The 15,512-nt window shown below is 38.0% G+C and overlaps 2 protein-coding genes and 1 non-coding gene across 5 annotated transcripts in view; 1 reads left to right on the top strand and 2 right to left on the bottom strand.

Annotated features, from left to right (window-relative positions):
- The window catches only part of LOC122447240 (ATP-binding cassette sub-family C member 4-like), a 914,448-nt gene that overhangs the window by 550,716 nt on the left and 348,220 nt on the right, over positions 1-15,512 (top strand). The gene's annotated exons all lie outside the window — the stretch shown is intronic.
- LOC122447589 (ATP-binding cassette sub-family C member 4-like) overlaps positions 1-15,512 on the bottom strand; it is a 225,484-nt gene that overhangs the window by 58,910 nt on the left and 151,062 nt on the right. The window lies entirely within an intron of this gene.
- LOC122447725 lies at positions 7,447-7,553 on the bottom strand. Its single transcript, XR_006271374.1, has one exon. It is a non-coding gene; the product is annotated as a U6 spliceosomal RNA (small nuclear RNA).

The following is a 15,512-nucleotide window of genomic DNA, read 5'->3' as shown; positions in this document are numbered from 1 at the left end:
AGCATTCGTTGCTTGTAGACTTTTGGATAGCAGCCATCCCTGACTGGCCATGTAATGGTACCTCATTGTGGTTTTGATTTGCATTTTCTCTGATAATGGGTGATGTTGAGCATCTTTTCATGTGTTTGTTAGCCATGTGTATGTCTTCTTTGGAGAAATGTCAGTTTAGTTCTTTGGCCCATTTTTTGATTGGGTCATTTATTTTTCTGGAATTGAGCTTTAGGAGTTGCTTGTATATTTTTGAGATTAATCCTTTGTCTGTTGCTTCATTTGCTATTATTTTCTCCCAATCTGAGGGCTGTCTTTTTCACCTTGCTTATAGTTTCCTTTGTTGTGCAAAAGCTTTTAAGTTTCATTAGGTCCCATTTGTTTAGTTTTGCTTTTATTTCCAATATTCTGGGAGGTGGGTCATAGAGGATCTTGCTGTGATTTATGTCGGAGAGTGTTTTGCCTATGTTCTCCTCTAGGAGTTTTATAGTTTCTGGTCTTACATTTAGATCTTTAATCCTTTTTGAGTTTATTTTTGTGTATGGCGTTAGAAAGTGTTCTAGTTTCATTCTTTTACAAGTGGTTGACCAGTTTTCCCAGCACCACTTGTTAAAGAGGTTGTCTTTTTTCCATTGTATATCCTTGCCTCCTTTGTCAAAGATAAGGTGTCCATAGGTTCGTGGATTTATCTCTGGGATTTCTATTCTGTTCCATTGATCTATATTTCTGTCTTTGTGCCAGTACCATACTGTCTTGATGACTGTGCCTTTGTAGTAGAGTCTGAAGTCAGGCAGGTTGATTCCTCCAGTTCCATTCTTCTTTCTCAAGATTGCTTTGGCTATTCAAGGTTTTTTGTATTTCCATACAAATTGTGAAATTCTTTGTTCTAGTTCTGTGAAAAATACCATTGGTAGCTTGATAGGGATTGCATTGAATCTATAGATTGCTTTGGGTAGAATAGCCATTTTGACAATATTGATTCTTCCAATCCATGAACAGGGTATATTTCTCCATCTGTTTGTGTCCTCTTTGATTTCTTTCATCAGTGTTTTATAGTTTTCTGTGTATAGGTCTTTTGTTTCTTTAGGTAGATATACTCCTAAGTATTTTATTCTTTTTGTTGCGATGGTGAATGGTATTTTTTCCTTAATTCCTCTTTCTGTTTTTTCATTGTTAGTATATAGGAATGCAAGGGATTTTTGTGTGTTAGTTTTTTATCCTGCAACTTTACTATATTCATTGATTAGCTCTAGTAATTTTCTGGTAGAGTCTTTAGGGTTTTCTATGTAGAGGATCATGTCATCTGCAAACAGCGAGAGTTTCACTTCTTCTTTTCCTATCTGGATTCCTTTTACTTCTTTTTCTGCTCTGATTGCTGTGGCCAAAACTTCCAACACTATGTTGAATAGCAGTGGTGAGAGTGGGCATCCTTGTCTTGTTCCTGATTTCAGGGGAAATGCTTTCAATATTTCACCATTGAGGGTGATACTTGCTGTGGGTTTGTCATATATAGCTTTTATTATGTTGAGGTATGTTCCTTCTATTCCTGCTTTCTGGAGAGTTTTAATCATGAATGGGTGTTGAATTTTGTCAAAGGCTTTCTCTGCATCTATTGAGATAATCATATGGTTTTTATCTTTCAATTTGTTAATGTGGTGTATTATATTGATTGATTTGCGGATATTAAAGAATCCTTGCATTCCTGGGATAAAGCCCACTTGGTCATGGTGTATGATTTTTTTAATATGTTGTTGGATTCTGTTTGTTAGAATTTTGTTAAGGATTTTTGCATCTATGTTCATCAGTGATATTGGCCTGTAGTTTTCTTTTTTTGTGGCATCTTTGTCTGGTTTTGGAATAAGGGTGATGGTGGCCTCATAGAATGAGTCTGGAAGCTTACCTTCATCTGCAATTTTCTGGAAGAGTTTGAGTAAGATAGGTGTTAGCTCTTCTCTAAATTTTTGGTAGAATTCAGCTGTGAAGCCATCTGGTCCTGGGCTTTTGTTTGCTGGAAGATTTTTGATTACAGTTTCGATTTCTTTGCTTGTGATGGGTCTGTTAAGATCTTCTATTTCTTCCTGGTTCAATTTTGGAAGGTTATATTTTTCTAAGAATTTGTCCATTTCTTCCAAGTTGTCCATTTTATTGGCATAGAGCTGCTGGTAGTAGTGTCTTATGATCCTTTGTATTTCAGTGTTGTCTGTTGTGATCTCTCCATTTTCATTTCTAATTTTGTTAATTTGGTTCTTCTCTCTTTGCTTCTTAATGAGTCTTGCTAATGGTTTGTCAATTTTGTTTATTTTTTCAAAAAACCAGCTTTTAGCTTTATTGATTTTTGCTGTGGTCTCTTTAGTTTCTTTTGCATTTATTTCTGCCCTAATTGTTAAGATTTCTTTCCTTCTGCTAACCCTGGGATTCTTCATTTCTTCTTCCTCTAGTTGCTTTAGATGTAGAGCTAGGTTATTTATTTGGCTTTTTTCTTGTTTCTTGAGGTAAGCCTGTAATGCTATGAGCCTTCCCCTTAGCACTGCTTTTACAGTGTCCCATAGGTTTTGGGTTGTTATGTTTTCATTTTCATTCATTTCTATGCATATTTTGATTTCTTTTTTGATTTCTTCTATGATTTGTTGGTTATTCAGAAGCGTGTTATTTAGCCTCCATATGTTTGAATTTTTAATAATTTTTTTTCCTGTAACTGAGATCTAATCTTACTGCACTGTGGTCAGAAAAGATGACTGGAATGATTTCAATTTTTTTGAATTTGCCAAGACCAGATTTATGGCCCATGATGTGATCTATTCTGGAGTAGGTTCTGTGTACACTTTAGAAAAAGGTGAAGTTGATTGTTTTGGGATGAAATGTCCTATAGATATCAATTATGTCTAGCTGGTCCATTGTGTCATTTAAGGTTTGTGTTTCCTTGTTAATTTTCTGTTTAGTTGATCTATCCATAGTTGTGAGTGGGGTATTAAAGTCTCCCACTATTATTGTGTTACTATTAATTTCCTCTTTCATACTCATTAGCATTTGCCTTACATATTGCGCTGCTGCTATGTTGGGTGCGTATATATTTATAATTGTTATATCTTCTTCTTGGATTGATCCTTTGATAATTATGTAGTGTCCTTTGTCTCTTTTCACATCCTTTATTTGAAAGTCTATTTTATGTGATATTAGTATTGCAACTCCTGCTTTCTTTTGGTCTCCGTTTATGTGAAATATTTTTTTCCAGCCCTTCACTTTCAGTCTGTATGTGTCCCTTGTTTTGAGGTAGGTCTCTTGTAGACAGCATATATACGGGTCTTGTTTTTGTATCCATTCAACCAGTCTTTGTCTTTTGGTTGGGGCATTCAACCCATTTACATTTAAGGTAATTATTGATAGATATGTTCCCATTGCCATTTACTTTGTTCTTTTGGGTTCACGTTTATACAACCTTTCTATATTTCCTGTCTAGAGAAGATCCTTTAGCATTTGTTGAAGAGCTGGTGTGGTGGTGCTGAATTCTCTCAGCTTTTGCTTGTCTGTAAAGCTTTTGAATTCTCCTTCATATCTGAATGAGATCCTTGCTGGGTACAGAAATCTAGGTTGTAGGTTATTCTCTTTCATTGCTTTAAGTATGTCCTGCCATTCCCTTCTGGCCTGGAGAGTTTCTATTGATAGATCAGCTGTTATCCTTATGGGAATCCCTTTGTGTGTTATTTGTTGTTTCTCCCTTGCTGCTTTTAATATTTGTTCTTTGTGTTTGATCTTTGTTAATTTGATTAATATGTGTCTTGGGGTGTTTCGCCTTGGGTTTATCCTGTTTGGGACTCTCTGGGTTTCTTGGACTTGGGTGGCTATTTCCTTCCCCATTTTAGGGAAGTTTTCAGCTATTATCTCCTCGAGTATTTTCTCATGGCCTTTCTTTTTGTCTTCTTCTTCTGGGACTCCTATGATTCGAATGTTGGGGCGTTTCACATTGTCCCAGAGGTCCCTGAGGTTGTTCTCATTTCTTTTGATTCTTTTTTCTTTTTTCCTCTCTGCTTCATTTATTTCCACCATTTTATCTTCTACCTCACTTATCCTATCTTCTGTCTCCATTATTCTACTGTTGGTTCCCTCCAGAGTGTTTTTTATCTCATTTATTGCATTATTCATTTTTAGTTGACTCTTTTATATTTCTTCTATGTGTTTATTAGACATTTTTTTGCATCTTCTCAATCTTTGTCTCCAGGCTATTTATCTGTAACTCCATTTTGTTTTCAAGATTTTGGATCATTTTTATTATCATTATTTTAAATTCTTTTTCAGGTAGATTCCCTATCTCCTCCTCTTTTGTTTGACTTGGTGGGCATTTTTCATGTGCCTTTACCTGCTGGCTATTTCTCTGCCTTTTATCTTGTTTAGATTGCTGTGTCTGGAGTGGCCTTTCTGTATTCTGGAGGTCTGTGTTTCCTTTTAATTATGGAGGTTTCACCCAATGGGTGGGGTTGGACGATTGGCTTGTCAAGGTTTCCTGGTTAGGGAAGCTTGCGTCGGTGTTCTGGTGCATGGAACTGGATTTCTTATCTCTGGAGTGCAATGGAGTGTCCAGTAATGAGTTTTGAGATGGGTCTATGTGTTAGGTGTGACTATGGCAGCCTGTATGTTGATGCTCAGGGCCGTGTTCCTGCATTGCTGGAGAATTTGCGTGGTATGTCTTGTTCTGAAACTTACTGACTCTTGGGTGGTGGTTGGTTTAAGTATAGGTATAGAGGCTTTTGGATGGTCTCTTATTACTTAATGTTCCTTGTAGTCAGTTTTCTTGTGTTCTCAGGTTTTGGGCTTAAGTCTCCTGACTCTGGATTTCAGTTTTATTCTTCCAGTAGTCTCAAGACTTCTCCAATTATACAGCACTGATAATAAAACTTCTAGTTTAATGGTGAAAAGATTCTCCACTGTGAGGGACACCCAGAGAGGTTCACAGAGTTACATGAAAAAGAGCAGAAGGAGGAGGGAGATAGAGATGAGCAGGAGGAGAAAAAGGGGAGACTCAAGAGGAGAGAGACAGATCTATGCAGTTGTCTGTTCCCAAAGTGTTCTCCATAGCCCAGACACCCACAAAAATTCACAGAATTGGATTAGGAAGAGAAGGGGAAAGGAGAAAATAGAGGTGGTCTGAGGTAGATTATGGAGAGTCAAAAGTGGGAGAGAGTAATCAACACACTCCTGAATAAAAATGGAAACTGAATATTGGATTCTTAAATGTCCACAATTTATATCACATACTGAAAAACAAAGATTAAACATCTAGAGTAGAGGTTAGACTCTTAAAAATACAGTATTAAAAACAAAACCAAAAACACAAAAAATTTTAGAAATATATATGAAGTTCAGCTTAAAAATAGGGCTTCTGTCTTTTTTTTTTTTTTTGGCAAGGTTAATAGTGAAATGAAAATGAAAAATAAGGAGTAGTTGAGAGTAATAGGGGACTTTAAACGAAAATAATGCAAGAAAAAAAAAACAGAAAAAAAAAACAAGAAAAAAATATTCTTTCCTAATTAAAAAAATCATAAAAATATATGAAAATGAACGTTATGGAGTAATGGGGGAATAATAGGGGACTTTAAAAGAAAATAAAAGAGAAAAAATAAAAAAGAAAAGAAAAGAAAAAAAATTTTTTTATTAGTTGGAGGCTAATTACTTCACAATATTTCAGTGGGTTTTGTCAAACACTGATATGAATCAGCCATAGATTTACACGTATTCCCCATCCCGATCCCCCCTCCCACCTCCCTCTCCACCAGATTCCTCTGGGTCTTCCCAGTGCACCAGGCCCGAGCCCTTGTCTCATGCATCCCACCTGGGCTGGTGATCTGTTTCACCATAGATAGTATACATGCTGTCTTTTGAAAACATCCCACTCTCAACCTTCCTCCCACAAGAGTTCAAAAAGTCTGTTCTGTACTATGTGTCTCTCTTTTCCTGTTTTGCATATAGGGTTAATCATTACCATCTTTCTAATTCCATATATAATGTGTTAGTATGCTGTATGTTTTATCTTTCTGGCTTACTTCACCCTGTATAATATGGATCAGTTTCATCTATCTTCATTAGAACTGATACAAGATGAATTGCTTTTTTAATGCTGAGTAATATTCCATGGTGTATAGTACCCGACAGCTTCCTTATCCACTTTCATCAGCTGATGGGTCATCTAGGTTGCTTCCATGTTCTGGCTATTATAAACAGTGCCTGCATGAACATTGGGGGTGCAATGTGTTCTTTCCAGATCTGGTTCCCTCGAGGTGTATGCGCAGAAAGTGGGATTGCTGGGTCATAATGGCAGTTCCTATTCCAGTTTTTAAGAAGATGCTCCCACACTGTTTTCCAATAGTGGCTGTACTAGTTTGCAATCCCACCAAGAGTGTAAAGAGGGTCCCTTTTCCCACACCCTCTCCAGCATTCGTTGCTTGTAGACTTTTGAATAGCAGCCATCCTGACTGGCGTGTAATGGTACCTCATTGTGGTTTTGATTTGCATTTCTCTAATAATGAGTGATGTTGAGCATCTTTTCATGTGGTTGTTAGCCATCTGTATGTCTTCTTTGGAGAAATGTCTGTTTAGTTCTTTGGCCCATTTTTTGATTGGGTCATTTATTTTTCTGGAATTGAGCTGCAGGAGTTGCTTGTATATTTTTGAGATTAATCCCTTGTCTGTTGCTTCATTTGCTATTATTTTCTCCCAATCTGAGGGCTGTCTTTTCACCTTGCTTATAGTTTCCTTTGTTGTGCAAAAGCTTTTAAGTTTCATTAGGTTCCATTTGTTTGTTTTTGCTTTTATTTCCAATATTCTGGGAGGTGGGTCATAGAGGATCTTGCTGTGATTTATGTCAGAGAGTGTTTTGCCTATGTTCTTCTCTAGGAGTTTTATAGTTTCTGGTCTTACATTTAGATCTTTAATCCATTTTGAGTTTATTTTTGTGTATGGTGTTAGAAAGTGTTCGAGTTTCATTCTTTTACAAGTGGTTGACCAGTTTTCCCAGCACCACTTGTCAAAGAGGTTGTCTTTTTTCCATTGTATATCTTTACCTACTTTGTCAAAGATAAGGTGTCCGTAGGTTCATGGATTTATCTCTGGGATTTCTATTCTGTTCCATTGATCTGGATTTCTGTCTTTGGGCCAGTACCATACTGTCTTGATGACTGTGGCTTTGTAGTAGAGTCTGAAGTCAGGCAGGTTGATTCCTCCAGTTCCATTCTTCTTTCTCAAGATTACTTTGGCTATTCGAGGTTTTTTGTATTTCCATACAAATTGTGAAATTATTTGTTCTAGTTTTGTGAAAAATACCGTTGGTAGCTTGATAGGGATTGCATTGAATCTATAGATTGCTTTGGGTAGAATAGCCATTTTGACAATATTGATTCTTCCAATCCATGAACAGGGTATGTTTCTCCATCTGTTTGTGTCCTCTTTGATTTCTTTCATCAGTGTTTTAAAAATATGGAAAGCTTCACGAATTTGCATGTCATCCTTGCGCAGGGGCCATGCTAATCTTCTCTGTATCGTTCCAATTTTAGTATATATGCTGCCGAAGTGAGCACGGCCTTTGTCTTAAAGTCTATGTTGTCTGACATGAGTATTGTGATCCCCACTTTCTTGTCATTTCCATTTGCATGAAATAACTTTTTTCATTCCTTCACTTTCAGTCTACATGCATCCTTTGCCCTGCTGCAGATCTCACACGGGCAGCAAATTGTAGGCTTTTTTCTTTTTTTATCCAAACTGCCACTCTGTCTTTTTATGGGAGCATTTAGTCCATTAACATTTAAAATAATTATCAATAGATAGGTATTTATTTCTATATTAAACCTTGTTTTATAATACTTTCTTTAACTTTTTCCATTTTAAATATGTCTTTGTGTAGATCTGTCTGTGTTCATCTAGTTTGGGACCCTCTGTGCTTCCCATACTTGAATATTTGGTTATTTCTTTAGGTTTGGGAAGTTTTTAGCCCTAATTTCTTCAAATATATTTTTTATGCAACTTTTTCTTATCTTCCTCTTGTGCTCCCCATCATGTATAGATTGGCACACTTTATTTTGTTTTATAGGGTTCTGATTGCTTTCACTTTTTTTTATTTGTCCATCTGCTGTTGTGATCTAGTGATTTCCAGTATTCTACCTTCCACATCACTTATTCATTATTCTGCAATTTGCTATTTATTGTCTATGTTGTTGTTCAGTTGCCAAGACATGTCAGACTCTTGGCAACCTCTTGGATTGTGGCACATCAGGCTGCTCTGTCCTCCACTTTCTCCCAGAGATTACTCAGATTCACCTCCACTGAGTTGGTGATGCTATCAAACCATCTCATGCTCTGCCAGCCTGTTCTTATTTTGCCTTCAGTCTTTTCCAGCATTCAGTCTTTCCAGCAAGTCATCTCTTTGCATCACTTGGCCAAAGTATTGGAGCTTTAGCAAGCCTTTAGCTCAGCTTTTGTCTAAGAAAATAAGTTTTGTAATTTTTCTTTGTTCCTTTTTATAGTTTCTAGTTCACTTTTAGAGTTATCTAATTTCTGTTGATAGTCTTTCTTAATTTCTTCAGAATTTTAATTTCTTTCTTTCTGAACTCAGAGTCTATTAGACTGAAAAAGTGTTTCATCATTCTTTCAAGGGATTTCTCTTTATCTTTCCATTAGGAGTGGTTTCTCTGATTCTTCATTTTATTTATATTTCTTTTACTCTAGGAATTTAAGAGAAACATTTATCTACTGTGGTCTTGCGAGGCTGTTTTTATGTGGGAGTGTCCCTATGTAGATTGTGTGAGTTTAAGAATTTTAGTGTGAGACTGTTTTTATTACCATTATGGATGCCTCCTGCATCTTTCCTCAGTGTGAGCTGTTGGCTATCCCCTCTACAGGGGGTATGACTGGTATAGTGACCAAAGCCTGCACTTGATGTTGTGTGGGGCTTCCATTTTGCTCTGTGGTTTCATAGTCCTCTCAGGGAAAGGGTCTGCTCCCCAGTTATTAGAGTAGAAGTCCCCATATCTGTTTCTGAGCTGCAGTATAGGCAGACCTGGAGCTCTCCCACTGGGAGAGGAGCCATTGAGTATTCCTCTGCCAGAGCTGTCCACCAAGGATTGGGTTCCATGGTGTAACCTGTCACCTACTGTGTGGGCTCATGAAATACACTGTTTTGGCACTATCATTGGCTCTGCATCAACTAGGAGAATGCAGACAATCAGCCCTGGTGTCCCTCAGATACTGTGTTCACAAAGCCACCATCACGGATCCATAGACACAGATCCACTGAAGTCAAGTTTCAATACTACAGTAGTTGCTCATGCAATATTATTCAGCCTTATAAAAGAAGGAAATTCTGAGGCATGCTACAACACAGAAGAAGCTTGAGGTCATTGTGCTAAGTGAAATAAAACAGGCACAGATGACAAATACTGTATTATTCTACTAATGTGAGGTATCGAATGTAGTCAATTCATGGAGACAGAAACAGGAAAGAGGGTTACCAGGAATTGCAGGGACAAAGGGGAGGGGAGTAGTTGTTTAATGGGTACAGAGTTTCAGTTTTTCAAGATGAAAGAAATTCTGTGCCTGGATAGAAGTGATGGCTCTATGACAATGGGAATGTGTTTAATACCACTGAACTGTATGTACCTTTAAAGTGGTTAAGTAGAAATTTTATGTGTATTTTACCCACAATTTAGGGCTTCCCTTGTGACTCAGCTGGTAAAGAATCTGCCTGCAATGTGGGAGACCTGGGTTTAGTCCCTGGAGAAGGGAAAGGCTACCCACTCCAGTATTCTCACCTGGAGAATTCCATGGACTGTACAGTCCATTGGGTCACAAAGAGCCATACACGACTGAGTGACTTTCACCACAATTTAATTTTTTTAAAAAAATTCCTTTCAGGAAAAAATGGGAAGAAAATTTCAGCACATAAAATCTGTATTTTAAGATTCTCTCTGGCTATTAGATTCATTACTTAGTGATAATAGCAGGAAATAAATAGATGATCAAAACCATGCACAGGAAAAATAAATACAAAAAAGCAAAATGGTTGTCTGAGGAGGCCGTACAAATAGCTGAGAAAAGAAGAGAAACTAAAGGCAAAGGAGAAAAGGAAGGATATACCCATTTTAAGGCAGAGTTCCAAAGAATAGCAAGGAGAGATAAGAGAGCCTTTTTAAGCACACACTGCAAAGAAATAGAGGGAAACAACAGAATGGGAAAGACTAGATATCTCTTCAAGAAAATTAGATACCAAGGGAACATTTCATGCAATGATACCCACAATAAAAGACAGAAATGGTATGGACCTAACAGAAGCAAAAGATATTAAGAAAAGGTGGCAAGAATACACAGAAGAACTATACAAAAAAGATCTTAATGATCTGGATAATTCTGATAGTATGATCACTCACCTAGAGCCAGACATCGTGAAGTATGAAGTCAAGTGGGCCTTAGGAAGAATCACTATGAAAAAAAATAGTGGAGGTGACGGAATTCCAGCCAAGCTATTTCAAAGCCTCAAAGATGATGCTGTGAAAGTGTGGCACTCAATATGCCAGCAAATTTGGAAACTCACCAGTGGCCACAGGACTGGAAAAGGTCAGTTTTCATTCCAATCCCAAAGAAGGGCAATGGCAAGAAATGTTCAAACTAATACACAGTTGTACTCATTTCACATGCTAGCAAAGTAATGCCCCAAATCCTTGAAGCTAGGCTTCAACAGTACATGAACCATGGAATTCCAGATGTCCAAGCTGGATTTAGAAAAGACAGAGTAACCAGAGAACAAATTGCCAGCATCCATTGGATCACAGAAAAAACAAGAGAATTCCATAAAAACATCTACTTTTGCTTCACTGGCAATGCTAAAGACTTTGTGTTCATCACAACAAACTGTGGAAAATTCTTAAGGAGATGGGAATACCAGGCCATCTTACCTTCCTCCTGAGAAACCTGTATGCAGGTCAGGAAGCAACAGTTAGAACTGGACATGGAACAACAGACTGGTTCCAAATAGGAAAAAGAATATGTCAAGACTATATTGTCACCCTGCTTATTTAACTTATATGCAGAGTACATCATGTGAAATGCCTGACTGGATGAAGCACAAGCTGAAATCAAGATTGCTTGGAAAAATATCAATAACATCTGATATGCAGATGGCACCACCCTTATGGTAGAAAGAGAAGAGGAACTAAAGAGCCTCTTGGTGAAGACAAGAGTGAAAGTGAAAGAGGAGAGTGAAAAAGCTGGCTTAAAACACAACATTCAAGATACAAAGATCATGGCATCTTGTCCCCTTACTTCATGGCAAAGATAGGGAAACAATGGAAACAGTGACAGACTTTAGTTTCTTGGGCTCCAAAATCACTGCAGATGGTGACTGCAGCCATGAAATTAAAAGACGTTTGCTCCTTGGAAGAAAAGCTATGACTAACCTAGACAGCATATTAAAAAGCAGAGACATTACTTTGTCTACAAAGGTCTGTATAGTCAAAGCTCTAATTTCTCCAGTAGTCATGTGTGGATGTAAGAGCTAGACAATAAAAAAGGCTGAGTGTGAATAACTGATGCCTTCCAACTGTGGAGGTAGAGAAGACTGTTGAGACTCCCTTAGACAGCCAGAAAACCAAACCAGTCAGTCCTAAAGGAGATCAGTCCTGAATATACATTGGAAGGACTGATGTTGAAGCTGAAACTCCAATACTTTGGCCACCTGATATAAAGAACTGACTCATTGAAAAGACCCGGATGCTGGGAAAGATTGAAGGCAGGAGGAGAAGGGGATGAAAGAGGATGAGATGGTTGGATGGCATCACCAACTCAACTGAAATGAGTTTGAACAAATTCTGGGAGATGGTCAAGGACAGTGAAAGGTGGTGTGCTGCAGTCCATGGGGTGGCAGTCAGAGGTGACTACATGACTGAACAACAAGAAGAGCAAAATGAGTTTAAATTCCCAAGATTTATGTTTTGATTGTACCCATCTCTGAAATGGGCCAGATGAAATTAGTTTTGGAAATAATTAGCATGTCTGCAAGGTACTTTTATGTCCATAGATGAAAGGATCTATAAATTTGCCCTGTTAATGCTTCTTGATAAGAAAAGGTTGTGTGCTTGTGTACATAAAAGTACTCTATAAATAAAGATATAACACTGGATGATTCTTTGTTCTGCAAGTAATGTTTTGGCAGTACATCTGAGCAAAGACTAAACATCCCTTGACATCACCAGGTTTCGGATTTGTTCCATCAGTTTCCATTCTATGTTTGGGTCTGCTCTAGGTACACACTCCAGAAAGTTTGCTTATAAAACATTATTAAGCTTTGTATCCACCAACCATTGTAAACACAGAACATTTATATGCTTTTATCTCCAATGTACAGTATTGGTTGACTCAAGAGAGAGAATCTTGAGAGATCCTGCAATCTGTAAAAGGTCCAAGAAAGTCATTCAGGAGGCAGCCAGTGATAGAGTGTTTAAAAGTGTAGACCAAGTATCAACATGACCAACATTTTTATTTCTTCTCTGCCTCATAAGACTATGGGGCCTTGATGAAGTCACTCAGCTTCTAAGGTTCATCGTTCTGGTCCTTAGACCAGTTCTAGGAATTACTGCTGCACAGATTTGTTGTGAAGATATAACTGGATAAGAAAACAGTTGTGGCCCATTTCTAGTTTTTAGGAATCCTCAGTCAGTAGCAGCTCTTACTATCCTTAAGGATCAAGGCATTGACTTTTCCAGTATTACTTCTAGTTAAGTAAAAAGAGTAACACATTCTGGACTGATTTTGCTGTTTAATTTCTGTTTATATTTTTGTGGTTTTGAGTGATTTTCTTTAAATTTATTGTTTATAGTGTAAAGCACATTGTTTATATAAATTTAAAGAGTGAAAAAAAAAGTGAAGGAAAAAAGATAAGCAAAACAGGAGTTTTAGGGAAAGGCAAAACAGAAAAATCTGTCTTTTCAATAAGGAACAATAAGAAAGAATATCACTCCCTTTTTATCTTTTGATTTCTGGCTCCCCTCCCATAACGTTCTTTCCTGCCCGCCACACTGTACCCACTTATACTTTTTAGTCCCCCATGAAGATCTCTGGCATTTTTTTAGCCCTCCCCATATTCTTGACTATTTTCTTCCTCTCCTTGTGGACAGGGCCTCTGTCTCTCATTTCTGCTGCTCAAGTGTTTGTTGCAGTCCCTGACAAGTTACACACATATTAATAATAATCCCTAACATTTGTGGAATCCTTAGCTCCAGGCATTGGTGATGGACAGGGAAGCCTGGCATGCTGCAGTCCGTGGGATCACAAAGAGTTGGACATGACTGAGTGACTGAACTGAACTAACATGTTTTAACATGTTCCCTAGTGCTCAGTTGGTAAATAATCCGCCTGCAATGTGGGAGACCTGAGTTCAATCCCTCGATTGGGAAGATCCCCTGAAGAAGGGAAAGGCTACCCACTCCAGTATTCTGGCCTGGAGAATTTCATGGACTGTATAGTCCATGGGGTCACAAAGAGTTGGACATGACTGAGTGATTTTCGCTTTAACATGTTTTACCTTCTTTCTCTACCGTCTCCCACTTTTTGCTCACAAGAATTATATGGTTATCCTTATCTTACAGATTTTAAAGCTAGGGCACTGGAAAATTAACTTACCAAGGGGCAAAGCCTGGAGTTTAATTTAGAGAGATTCCCAACATTAAAGTTTTTCTGATTTTTGAAATGTACATTTGGCATGTCATAAGAGAAATATTCTTAATTTCTAAACTACATTCTTCCATCTAATAATGCTAAGTAAGCCTGCATAATTGCCAAATATATCCTTTTAGACTGACAGTGTAGACTTAAGTGAGAACACATATTGCAATGGGAAAATGCTGAAACAATTTTTTTTTTTTTAAGTGTGTGACAATCAGCAGTGGTTTGGTGATAATTAGCAGAATCTTTTAAAGGCGTACAGAGTGTCTAGGGGCTCTGTTTAAAGTTCAGCATGAAGCAGCTGCAGATGTTGGTCAGGGGCTCAGAAGTGAGGGACTCCCTCTGCTTCAACGAATCCAGTTTTAGTCTCCTAGTCTTGGATGAGGTTCGACTGCTTCAAGGAGTTTCCTAAAGAGAAGGTGAGGGAGGTAACAATAGAGAGAGACCCTGATTACAAAATAGACCCTGCTTATAAAATAGATCCTGATTATAAACCAGACCCTGATTCAACTTTTTTTAAGGTCTTAATTAAATTTGTTGCTATATTGTTTCTGCTTTATGTTCCTGTTTTTGGCCACAAGGCAGATGGAATCTTAGCTCTCTCACCAGGGATCAAACCTGCCTCCCCTGCACTGGAAGGTGAAATCTTAACCACTGGACCACCAGGGAAGTCCCCCTGATTGAACATTCAGTGGGGTCTTTATGCCTGTTCTCTTCAACCACCAAATGTGTTAATGTGTTGCTGTTGTTGTTCAGTCACTCAGTCATGTCCAGATCTTTGTGACCCCATGGGCTGTAGCAGGCCAGACTCTTCTGTCTATGATATTTCCCAAGCAAGAATACAGCCATTTCCTTCTCCAGGGGATCTTCCCAACCCAGGAATCAAATGCTCTCCTGCACTGGCAGGTGGATTCTTTACCACTGAGCAACCATCCACCTTTTAAAAACAAAGCAATTTAATATTTTTCATAAATTAGGTAACACCTCTCTAGAGTGTACTTTGAAAACCAGATGACACTTTATCAAACCCTAGACCTCTTATGGGATGTGAATTTGCCCTTTGAAAGGAGCCTGAAGGAAAAAATGTTCAGGTCACATAAGCTATGATGGGCAAAGAAACATTCTTGCTGTAGTTATAAGCAAAGAGGCCTGGTCTCTCTTCTGGTTGGGTTCAAAGCTGGTTCCTTTAGGTGGCCTCTTTCAGTCTCTTTATCTCCTCAAACATTAGTTCTCAAAGAGTCTCTCATCTTGAGCCCAGAGCAGAATCCTGTCCATAGTTTAGGTTCCTGGGGGAAAGTAGAGGAGAGTCAGAGGAGAGGGATGAATACTGGGCACCAGCCTCCCCTTGCTTGGCCATGTCATTTGTGTAAACCTCATGGAAATAGCTAAAAGAAGAGAAATCATCTGGCTTGTTAGAATCTTAGAGTTGAAAATTAGAAAGAGTAACAACTTGTTGTTGTTTTTTAAATCTGAGGCAGAATGGTATTCCTCTGATCAGGAACTCTTACCACGCTTAGAGGGTTGTTTAGTCTTTGACCCTAAATTCAATTTTAAAGAGACTTTAAATTTGGTCTCAGGATTTTTCGGTTCAAGTCACTAATTTTGACGTATAATATGGCTACTGATTTTCATTGCTTTTGGGGTATATCAGCCACTTAATCAACCTTCTGCAATTGAAGGTTAAAGTTAAATATCTTTTTTAATTTTAGATTTTGCTTAGGGATGCATCTTTTTTTGGTAGCACACCATGTGTTTTCTGCATCCATTTATCTCTCACCAGACTTGAAACAAAGACAACAGGGAAGGAAGGTAGAGGAGGCTGAGTGTCA

This window comes from Cervus canadensis, chromosome 9 (assembly GCF_019320065.1).
Source record: "Cervus canadensis isolate Bull #8, Minnesota chromosome 9, ASM1932006v1, whole genome shotgun sequence".
NCBI lineage: Eukaryota > Metazoa > Chordata > Mammalia > Artiodactyla > Cervidae > Cervus > Cervus canadensis.
The sequence above is the reverse complement of the archived record's forward strand: the minus strand, read 5'-3'. Positions and strand labels throughout refer to the sequence as shown.